Genomic DNA, 11404 nt, shown 5'->3' with positions numbered 1-11404 from the left:
AGTGTTCAAAATTATTGCTTTGATTCAAAAATCTGCCTGTCACGAAGTGTCTTCTTGCACGTAAAATTTCACACATTCTTGTACGGGAAAAAATGAATTTTGACTCATATTTTAAATTCTAACCGAAATGAAATAAACGAACGTGACTTGATATTGTCACGATTAATTCATTGCTTAAAATCAAGTATGTTTATGTTAAACAGGTATATTCGTGTACATATTTGCCATTTGCAAATATTTCTAAGGAATGTTAACATGCATATTTATAAATAACACGAATATATTCTCAAGTGTATGTATTTAAACTAATTATTATACTCGCGCTGTGCAAGAAAACCTATCCTAAACTAATAAATTTCAAAAAAGAATGTTACTACTCACGGGTATAAAAATACCCGCGGTCACTATGCTCGCAACAAAATTCTACGTAATACAACCGGTCACCCGTGCCGATTCGGACCTTTCATCCTACGACATGATTGAGTGACCGGAGGAACACAAATGCATGCGACTCACCGTTCGATGCGGAGAAACAGAGGACGTTACCCTGGATGCTGCGGTATCCCAGCGAATATCATCAGGGAGACTAACATCAGGCAGGAACCGTGTAAAGTCCAGTGGTGAAAATGGTGGTTGTTTAAAGGCGGGTGGGGGGGGGGGCGAGGAAGAAGCGAAACTTCGTTTCGACAATTTTCTTCTTTTTCCTATCGAACGTTTATTTAGAAAATACTGCTATTTTTTTACGCTTAAAAATTATTATTAAGAAATTGGAACAAGTTTGAAAAATATTATTTAGTTGAAAATTGTGAGATATTTTTCGATAGCAAACAAATGCTCATGAATAACGTAAATGCAATGCAATCGTTTGCAAGAATTATATTGTTCGCAATTAGAATATATACTGTGAATTTTCGTTATTAGAATACAAAATATACATTCCAATAATACACTACAGTCACGTGTTTTAAATAATGGAAAATATTTGCAAGAATTCAAAAGTTCGCCACTAAATATATTTAAAGAATACTGTGCAAACGCGCGCGAAACCTTGTTTCGAGGTATTTGAATCTACCTGTTACTAATTTGCAAGTTTATGACGTTATAACTCAATTAGAAACAATAAGATAATTCGTTAAAAAGTGGTTTGAAATAAGGGAATGATTTCATACATCGGGATCTTTCAGAAGAATCAATGGACTCACGCGACGCACTCCTGTGCACAAAATAACCGCAAGACTCAGTGGAAAAAAAGAATAGATTTTTATATCTCGTTCCAAGTCAGATAAGTATCATTGTACAGAATGAGCTCAGAATGAAATGAAATGAAATGAATGAAATGAAAAAGACATATCCCACGGTGTCCCACGGTGTCCCACGGTGTCCCACGGTGTCCAACGGTGTCCAACGGTGTCCAACGGTGTCCAACGGTGTCCAACGGTGTCCAACGGCGTCCCGCGGTGTCCAACGTTGTCCCACGGCGTCCTACGTTGCAGTCCAGTGTAGGTCATCCAAAATTCTTTTCGCGGCATTTGGTGACCCACACTGGACCGACGATGTCCCACGTTGCAGTCCAGTATAGATCATCCAAAATTCTCTTAGAGGCTTTTGGTGATCCATACTGGACCAACGTCGTCCCACGGTGTCCAACGATGTCCCACGGTGCAGTCCAGTCTAGATCATCCAAAATTCTCTTAGAGGCTTTTGGTGACCCAAACTGGACTGTTGCGTAGTTCTTGGCTTGGTATCGTTTTCCAAAGATTAATCAACTGATTAATTTTTGGAAAAGGATGCCAATTACCAGGTCTCACCACGAGGAGGTGACTACGCACGAGACCCGCCCATGAGTTATTCAACATTATGCATCGTTCTCGATATTCAACCTATTGGCAAGAATGTCGAGTTCTGACTCTACTTGATCATGGGCCTGCGTAAAGAGATAGTTATTTCGTGTCCTAACCGCGAAACACCTATCTCGAACGCAGCGCTTACATAAATCCTTACAAACGTAAAACAACATACATAACACACCATCTATCTCCCACACAACGATTACATCGATCAGTACAATAATTCGCAACCCTACTGGCCGCATTCGGTATCAAAGACACGTTTGTCTAACTTGGAACGAAAGACACAATATGAGGCTACTACGGAAAAGGAGCCCCAACAATCAGACGATGAAAGAAAAACCGTAGCGCGCCCGGAACGAACGAAATCACGATCTCTCGAAAGAACTAACAAACCTACATAACGTACCCCCGTGCACCGGATAACTCTAAGGTTCAGCGGAAAGCCCAAGCATTGACCTTCGCCCGATTCCTGTCACGTCGTCTGGATCTTATCACGGTCGATGGCACCGACCGATGATACTAGCGATCTAGCAAATAGGCCTGCCATTTAACACACTCCAACTGAACAAATGAAGGCCCGGGGAGGGACCGCTGAACAGGATTACAAAGGCAAGGCCCCAACTGAACAGTGGGGTCCACCCCCGCGGGTTCGTCACTTGAACAGGATTACGGAGGACGTGAAATGCAGGTCTCTGCCCGAGTACCGATGTACCAATCGGACAGTATTGCGGATCGCAGGCATCACCAGTGCGATGACAACTCCCGTGAATCGAGGCAAACGACGAGCAGTCGTCGAGTAGTCATCAAGACAGAGGTGTGCTTGGGGCGACTTACGAATCCAAAGAGTTGTCCAGTGCACGTTGACCCGCACGTACCCGGAATACGCGCGAGCGAGTACGTCACGCTACGGTTTGAAAGAACTGAGCGACCGCGAACCGATAAATCGCGGGAACAATTTTTCCAGTGTGGCAAGCGACGGGATCACGAGAGACGAGATTTTTATTTTTCGTTCCAAGATAGATAAGTGTTTTTGTACAGAATGAGCTCACAATGCACTTAACATAGGTATCTACCTTATGATTAATTAAGGCTAAAACGCTCGCATCCCACGGTGTCCCGCGATGTCCCACGGTGTCCCACGGTGTCCCACGGTGTCCCACGATGTCCCACGGCGCCCCCGCGGGGGGGTCTTAGTCCGGTCTAGATCTCCAAAACTATTTTGGATGATCAAGACCAGACTATATTGAAGTAGTTTTTAGCTTGATATCGTTTCTCAAATACTAATACTAATATTCAAAATAGTACTTGGTGTATTATTATTTGGGAAACGATACCAATTACCGGGACCCACCACGAGGAGGTAACTACGCTCGGGTCCCATTTACATATACAGTTTTTAAGCATTGGAAGCAGAGATGTAAAATTATTTTATAATAAAGCGACATTGTAGCGGCGATATTGTTTTGCCCGGAGTTTATTTGTTCTTACATTACTTGCAATCTAACGGTCTTGATACTCCGAGGCAAAACAACAACATGATTTGAAATGTCCTCTGACTTATGTCCAGCTACAGATAAGATGTGGTTGCCTTCGGTTAAATTGCACTCGCTTCCTTGATTCCATGGATATGGTGTTGCTTCCTTACTTTCGAGCAGACATGGAAAATTACATCTTAAGATTACACTCTGTGTTAAGACAGGTTTTATACGAAATAGTGAAATGAGAAATTAAATACTGTATTTAAAATTAAAAAATAATGCTATTTAGAAATAAAATAGTACTTCAAAAACTTGATAGATTTCGTTAATAAAATGAAACAAAATAAATCATTAATTCACTCACTACGAATTGATGGTATTGATTTAAATCAATGAATGTAGAGCTACAACCGATTAACGGTACAACTGTTATAAATTAAGAGCATAACTACTTTGAATTAATGGGAGAATGTGGTTATAAATTATTGGTATAACTGTTAAGAATTAATGGAGTAATTGTTTTAGATTAATGGCTCAAATGTTTTAAACTAATGGCTCAGATGACATAAATTAATGGTCTAAATGTTATAAATTAATGGCTAAATGTATAAAATAACAGTTTAAAAGTTACACATTAGTGGCCTAGACGTTAAAAATTAATAGCTTAAATGTTATAAATTAATAGCATAAATGTATACAGTAACAGTTTAAATGGTGTAAATTAATGGCCTAGACGTTATAAATTAATAGCTTAAATGTTATAAATTAATAGCATAAATGTATACAATAACAGCTTAAATGTTGTAAATTAATGGCCTAGAAGATATAAATTAATAGCTTAAATGTTATAAATTAATAGTTTAAATGTTGTAAATTAATAGCTTAAATGTTATAAATTAATAGTTTAAAAGTTACAAATTAATGGCTTAAATGTTATAAATTAATAGCTTAAATGTTATAAATTAATAGCATAAATGTATAAAATAACAGTTCAAATGTTGTAAATTAATGGCTTAGATGTTGTAAATTAATAGCTTAAATCTTATATATTAATAGCATAAATGTTATAAATTAATTGCTTAAATGTTATAAATTAATAGTTTATATGTTATAAATTAATAGCATAAATGTTATAAATTAATAGCTTAAGTGTTGTAAATTAATGGTTTAGACGTTATAAATTATTGGTTGCAATGTTGTTATTTGATTCTTTCTTTATTTACCTTATATTTAAATTCTTCCTCGATGTTCACTCTCCGGAATTTCAGGCACAAAAGAGCTCGCGCGCGACTTCCGTGTTCCTTATATACCTTGACAAGATGCCGGTTTGTTAATCAAACGGTAACGATATTTTCACATAGCAGGGGACGGTTTTTCCATTATAACAAAATCAAATTGAACGATTTCTTAATTTTTATCGTAAATTGGCGCCTTTAACGATTTAATACGATATCCATTTTTATCATTTTAATAGTTTCTGCAAACTAAGACTAAATTCACACTTCTTTAATACTAGTTTTCGACTATCGATTAGTTTGGACAAAAAGGAGAAACAAAGCCTAACGGCAGTCGATAACGTTACTGTGAAATAAGTTAAGGTATTAAATAATCAGACGGATAACATTCATATCAAGCGTTATATTGTATTATCGATATTCGTTCATTTATTCGTGCTACTTAAAAACTAAAATGTTCTTTTTTCTTGAATAACACCTACATCACTGTTTGCGATATTTAAAATTCTTATTTAATGCTTATTGAAAAGTCAGGTATCTGTTTAATTCTTCTCAAGTTAAACGAGTAAATTTACTCGTTACAATTGTAACATAAAATGGCTTTATTTCTTCAATACCGCCTGCATCGCTGTACGTGATACAGTTATTAATTATGTAGCGAACAATATGATCTAATTGGCTGTAATCACGGTTAGGTATTTATTATTGATTCCTTGAAGAATGGTGTGATTCTTATAAATTAATGTTTTACATGTTGTCAATTAATGTTCAGTTGCTATAAATTAATAGTTTAATCTTGCTAATTATTTGCTTAAATGTTATAAATTAATGGCTTGGACGTTATAAATTAATAGCTTAAATGTTAGAAATTGGTAGTTTAAATGTCATAAATTAATAGTTTGAGTGTTATAAATTAATGGCTTAAATGTTACAAATTAATGACCCAGATGATATAGATTAATAGTTTAAATGTTAGAAATTAATGGCTTAAATATTAGAAATTAATAGTTTAAATGTTAGAAATGAATGGCTCAAATGTATAAAATAACAGTTTAAATGTTGTAAATTAATAGCTTAAATGTTATAAATTAATAGCATAAATGTATAAAATAACAGTTCAAATGTTGTAAATTAATGGCTTAGATGTTGTAAATTAATAGCTTAAATCTTATATATTAATAGCATAAATGTTATAAATTAATTGCTTAAATGTTATAAATTAATAGTTTATATGTTATAAATTAATAGCATAAATGTTATAAATTAATAGCTTAAGTGTTGTAAATTAATGGTTTAGACGTTATAAATTATTGGTTGCAATGTTGTTATTTGATTCTTTCTTTATTTACCTTATATTTAAATTCTTCCTCGATGTTCACTCTCCGGAATTTCAGGCACAAAAGAGCTCGCGCGCGACTTCCGTGTTCCTTATATACCTTGACAAGATGCCGGTTTGTTAATCAAACGGTAACGATATTTTCACATAGCAGGGGACGGTTTTTCCATTATAACAAAATCAAATTGAACGATTTCTTAATTTTTATCGTAAATTGGCGCCTTTAACGATTTAATACGATATCCATTTTTATCATTTTAATAGTTTCTACAAGCTAAGACTAAATTCATACCTCCTTGATACTAGTTTTCGACTATCGATTGGTTTGGACAAAAAGGAGAAACAAAGCCTAACGGCAATCGATAACGTTACTGTGAAATAAGTTGAGCTATTAAATAATCAGACGGATAAAATTGATATTAAGCGTTATATTATATTATCGATATTCGTTCATTTACTCGTGCTAATTAAAAAATAAAATGTTCTTGTTTCTTGAATAACACCTACATCACTGCTTGCGATATTTAAAATTCTTATTTAATGCTTATTTAAAAGTCATGTACCTTTTTAATTCCTCTCAAGTTAAACGAGTAAATTTACTCGTCATAGTTGTAACATAAAATGGCTTTATTTCTTCAATGCCGCCTGCATCGCCGTACGTGATACAGTTATTAATTATGTAGCGAATAATATGAACTCATTGGCTGTAATCGCGGTTAGGTATTTCTTCGTTAAATCTATCGATGTATTAGGCTATTAGTGGGAGACTTATTGATTCCTCGAAGAAATATCAAATTCTATGAAAGTTAACTAAATGATTTTATTCAATTAGTATTCGTCAATGTTTGTCATATTCAGCAAGCTTCTTTTATAATAGATTATGCCACTGTATATTATGTTTGCCTATAGCTTTTTTTTTCTAATTCATTGATTTTATTATTAGTCTCGTTGGTTTTTCCCGTGAGTATCTGTTGTACGTACATCTCCATTATGCTCAGGTTTTTAACATCATCGGATAACTATCTTCTTTATAAAATAGTTCGTACAACCGTAAACTCGTACTGTTTTTAAAATCATCCGGTAAGTAATCATTACAGGAGTGAACTTGTCGAAGATTTCATAGGTGTGAATTTTCGTAGGAAGGTATAAAGTGATTCGATTTATTGTAGCTGGTCTTTTTTTTAATAAAAATTTATTTCATGTTGTTCCTGGCAAATGACATGGCGCGATTAATAACTATGATACACGTTCAGTATGGACTCCAGCTTGCTGCGATTAGGCCACTGAGAAATTAAACGAAAGACGAAGAAAGAGTAACGATCATTCTCGAATCTGGCGAAAGTCTGACGAAAGTCATCTTTATCTTCATCTCAAATTGACTAGTTTCCATTCTCATTCTAAGACGAGTATCGCAGAGAGGTTCGAAAAATGATTTTTCGTTGGAAAGTCAGATTTTATTCAATTTTCATTTCTCCAATTTCTACGGAGATTTTCGTTCTTTCAGAATTTTCTTCTTATTTAACGAGTGCCTTGACGAAGGATTTCTACAGTACCAGCCATAATAGAGAGAACTCGTTTGAAACAGTTTATCGCTAGAAAGCAAACACATCATTGGGCTTTTGCACGCTTAGACTTGATATAACAGATTTTAGCTTATTTTTTTGTAATAATAAGTTACAGGTACTTGGATAGATCTCTTTCTCAATCGAAGTCCTTTAATGTCTCGATGAAAGAAATTTTATATTTTAACGTTTCAATATTTTAATGATGCAATAGTATAATATTTTAATAAGAAGGGAGAAATGGTTCGTATACGATTCTATATTTTTAATCGGCAAAAATGAAGTTGAAAGGGTAGAAAAGCTATTGAAAAAAATTTGGATATCATCGAAGCATCTGCAGGTCGATCTTAATTCGATCTATCTATCTAGTAACTTCAAAATACAATTTCTTTTGCCAAGAGGAAACATTGAATTATAGGCTCGCCCTACCAACTCAAGATCAACTTCAATTGACGACTAATTAGACTCTTTGAAAAGTTTCACATCCCTCACGATCACGACAGACATTGCGCGCGACGATTAATTCGTTTCGAAGTTTTTCTTTATACAGAACCAAACACGCGACCGATGAATTCACGGTAGGAAACGGTAACAAGGAGGGCTCGCCGCAGGAAATCCCCGACTCTAAACCCGCGAGCAAGGAGGTTGGAGCGGAGGAAGCGATGGAAGCCATGAACTTAGGGGATTAAGAAGATGCTCATCCTCCAGACCAATCTGGGACGGTCAAGACGGGCACAAGACCTGCTCTTTCAAACCATCCTGGAGAGCACGATGGCCCTAGCGGTGGTGGCCGAGCCATACAGAGTCCTGGACGCTCCGGACTGGGCCGGAGATACGGATGGCTGTCACCTGGACATCAGCGCCGGGGGCGTCCGCCCACGGGGATCCACTGGAACGCGGCAACGGATACGTAGCGGTCGAATGGGCAGGAATGGTGGTAATGGACGTGTATGTGTCACCCAACAGCGTATCGATTATTAATTTAATTTTCATGGAAATTTGATAACGTTTAATATATCTTAACAAAGACAGCCGTGTATAAACGATTCTATCGTTCTTTCTACTCGAACATGGATAACATTTGATATACGATTTATATGTCGGGTTTACATTAGAATTAGGGTTAGGGGCGTAAAGCGAATCTTCGTTTGGATTACACGTCGTCGTTATGCAATAGAGAAGACATTGGCTAGTGCAAATACGATTACCATAGAACCGGACAAGTAACCGTGGTGATTAGATACTAGAGAAACTAATGACAATGATCCTAGGTTCAATAACGAATCCGAAGAATGACTTTCCGTCCCGACGATGCCACAGAGGAAAACTATGATGGGATGTGTCTAAGGACACGAGATCATCGGATTCGTCGGGAATAGCCTTCGTTCGGAAAGTAAGGGAAATTGACGTTGCTGCTAATCGGTCAATCTCCATATGGGTAGTTAGAAAAAGAAAGCCGCCCTCGAGGGAAAGTTGCTAGTGGGAGACGTCGTGCGTTGAAAAAAAATAGATCTCCCCTATCTTCCCATAGTTGGGACAAAGACTGTTTGTCTGTTTGAAGGACTTTAGGTAACTAGATCTTAGTGTTTATAACGGCCCTCGGGCTAGCTGATCACGTACTGTGGAGACACGTCGGCATCTGGTAACCATCATAGCCGAAGAATAGGATCTGCGTGTGGCGAGCCACGGGACAGAAACCGTTGGAATGTTTACTGTCGCGTGCCGTTACAAATATTTCTTTTAAGGAGAGCGTCTCCGCAGTACATGTTCAGCTAGCCTGAGGGCCCGTCATAAATCTTAGGATTTAGTTGACTAAAGTCCTTCAAACAAACAGTCTTTGTCCCAGCTACGGGAAAATAGGAGAGACCTATTTTTCAACGAACGGCGTCTCCCACTAGCAACTTTCCCTCGAGGGCGGCTAGCATCTTTTTCTAACCACCGATATGGAGATTGACCAATTAGCAGCAACGCCAAATTCCCTCACCTTCTGAACGAAGGCTATCCTCGACGAATCCGATGATCTCGTGTCCTCAGACACACCCCATATAGTTTCCCTCTGTGGCATCATCGGGACGGGAAATTCATTCTCTCTCGCGATCTCATCGACGAAAAGAGTAACCCCTTACGACCAGTGAATATTACGAGTCCGACTTAGATTTTCTGAGCACGTTCATCTATCATCCCGTCGACCGCGGATTCGTTATTGAACCTAAGATCATTGTCATTAGTTTCTCGAGTATCTAATTACCACGGTTACTTGTCCAGTTCTATGATAATCGTATTTGCATTAGTCGAAGTCTTCTCTATTGCATAACGACACGTGTAATCCAAACGAAGATTCGTTTCACGCCCCTAACCCTGATTCTAATGTAAACCCGACATATAATTAATCCATTTTTTCCGCAATCACGGCTCTTTTTTTCTTCTATCTTTTCATCAAAAAAATATTTTAGACACATCCTATTATCCTACACTGTTATTTCCATTCACCAGCCATTTTCCACTTAATGAATTACATTTCATTCTTCTTCAGCCCCAACTTTCCTTTCTCAAATAACATTAAGCTTTTCAATAATTTCCTTTTTCCATTCCCTCCCGCTCAACCTTCTTCCAACGGATACATTTTTCTTCCCTGTCTCTGTCTGTAATGCGTCAATTCTCATCCACCCTTATAACTCACCATAGAATGATATTATTAAAGCTAGTAATTCTATATAATTCTATATAATTACTAACTTTAATAATACCATTCCATATTATTGCTAATAAGTTTCATTCCTTTAAATAGAATTCATTTAACGTTAATCACTTTCCACATAGCATCCATGTAATTAGAAGATTCCAACGGTGTTCTTCCGTACTAATATATTTCCAGATCATAATTACTACCTTTCATAATGGTGTTCCATTACCCAATTCTATTCTATCTGTCATCTATATTTTTCAAGCCTAATTTCACAATTTATGGTCAATGGACAAATAAACAACGCACACATATATCTCCTAAATGTATCTTTATTTGTTCTTTAGTCTCCTAGAATTCAAACAAATCTATTCTTCTACCATCCACAAAATTATATTGCCTTACGTATTACCTATTATCTATTCTATTTGCATTTCGCAAACAAACCTCAATTTCTTCTCTCTTTTTGTTCCTTTCTTACTTGTTTCAAATTTCACGCGTCTAACCTACAACAATGGTTTTACATATCTGACATATTCACGTGCTTCTTCTTCCTGTTCTTCTTTATTTCACCCTTCTGCTACTGCTTGTTGTTATTCGTCACAGTTCATTTCGCCTGTGCTGCACCACATTTTTTTACAATTTTTATTTTTTTTACAATTTATACAAAGGAAAACAAATCGGTATAGCCTATAACCATATGTATGACAACTAGAATTTCCCTTAGCGTAATATTTACCTGAATTTTCGATCAATATACCTTTATGTTGGAAACTTCCGAATACAAAAATATCTTACACAGATTCGACCACGTGACGTCCGTCTGCAACTATGGAACATGCGCTCGTCAGATGGCCGAATCACCGCGGACAAGATGTCCGGTCATGAACTACATAGAGTTCAGATCAACCACTCCGTCCAATAAATTATTCTAGTACTTTCGAATAAATTTAACCCGTATGAAAGACCCAATCAACCTTATTGCCTTTGTTACGTTATCGTGTCGACGTTATTAATCTTATTTCTTTGTCTTCCATGTTGTTTTAGTATCGTCTTACTTAGTCTAACTCTACTCATTATCCGTTTCTTTCCTTCTAGTTATTTTCTGTTTCTTCATTTTCCGTTCCCTTTGGTACAAAGTAGCGAATATAAAATTATAAAATTGTTAAGTATAAACTATGTCACATATCTTGTGTGTTCGTCGTTACATTCTCCGTTAAAACACTAGCCTAATAAAACTACACTGATAACCATTTGCGT

General features: G+C 36.4%; 1 long non-coding RNA gene across 1 annotated transcript; it reads right to left on the bottom strand.

Moving 5' to 3' along the window:
- Positions 1 to 10458: 10458 nt before the first annotated feature.
- LOC117158459 (uncharacterized) lies at positions 10459 to 11236 on the bottom strand. Its single transcript, XR_013058381.1, has 2 exons — positions 10905 to 11236; positions 10459 to 10834 (listed from the first exon to the last, which is right to left on the bottom strand). It is a non-coding gene; the product is annotated as an uncharacterized LOC117158459 (long non-coding RNA).
- Positions 11237 to 11404: the final 168 nt, after the last annotated feature.

Source organism: Bombus vancouverensis, chromosome 5, assembly GCF_051014615.1.
Source record: "Bombus vancouverensis nearcticus chromosome 5, iyBomVanc1_principal, whole genome shotgun sequence".
Lineage (NCBI taxonomy): Eukaryota > Metazoa > Arthropoda > Insecta > Hymenoptera > Apidae > Bombus > Bombus vancouverensis.
The sequence above is the reverse complement of the archived record's forward strand: the minus strand, read 5'-3'. Positions and strand labels throughout refer to the sequence as shown.